Source organism: Primulina huaijiensis, chromosome 13 (assembly GCF_012295235.1).
Source record: "Primulina huaijiensis isolate GDHJ02 chromosome 13, ASM1229523v2, whole genome shotgun sequence".
Taxonomy (NCBI): domain Eukaryota; kingdom Viridiplantae; phylum Streptophyta; class Magnoliopsida; order Lamiales; family Gesneriaceae; genus Primulina; species Primulina huaijiensis.
This window is the reverse complement of record NC_133318.1, coordinates 7,982,524-7,983,459: the sequence shown is the minus strand read 5'-3', so window position 1 is coordinate 7,983,459 and position 936 is coordinate 7,982,524.

The window sequence follows — 936 nt, the reverse complement described above, 5'->3', positions numbered from 1 at the left end:
TTCAACATTATAAGAAATCACATGCTAGCAATCAAAAGCAGAACAGAAAACTCAATCTACCCCGCTCATTCTCTTCTATCTCGGTCTAAGGAACCTACAGTTCTAGAACCTACTGCTCTAGAACCTAATGCTCTGATACCACCTGTTGTGGGGACCCGGACGCTAATCATCTTCTTAATCGTCATTAGGATCAATATACTGAACAAGTAATTAGGGTCATAATTTTTTTTTTTCTAAATTATATGAGTGCGCAACGATGAAATAAATCTTATTTCATATAAAAAATCAATATTCAGATCTAAAGTACAAATCTAGTACAATAAGTATTCAAACTAACACTAAGGTTCAACTACTACAAATCCAGAGCTGAAACCTATCTACATCGAAGTCCGGAATCACCACGCTAAACTCTTCTTCTCTCATCTTCTTCTTGACCCTGATCCTGTCCCACCTGTTGTCATGCACACATACAAACAAGACAACAGCCGGATACTCCGGTGAGAATAAATCCCAGTATAAATAATGTATACATGCAATCATATAACTGATATAAAGCATGAAGTAAATCTTATCACATGTAGCATAATCAAACAACATGTATCGTCACTAGACTGTAAATATAACATGAATCGAAATCTACGAAACATAAATCAATACAAGTCTGTAATTCAAGTTCTTGACTCGACATCTAAAACTCGTCTCATCTCTCATTTAATCTAGGGATCCCGGTGAATAAGAACGTAACAAGTCTCCCACCTACTACTACCAGTCGCGGTGGCGGTACGTTCTTATTTACGGACTTTGGCCCTCTCTATATCGAATATCTATGATAAGAGAAACTCTACTCATAATCACGTCGATATGACCAAACGTCCGGTGTCTTGGAGTATCTACCAAGACTCTGCCTATTCTGACAAAGTGAAATGGGTCAATAAT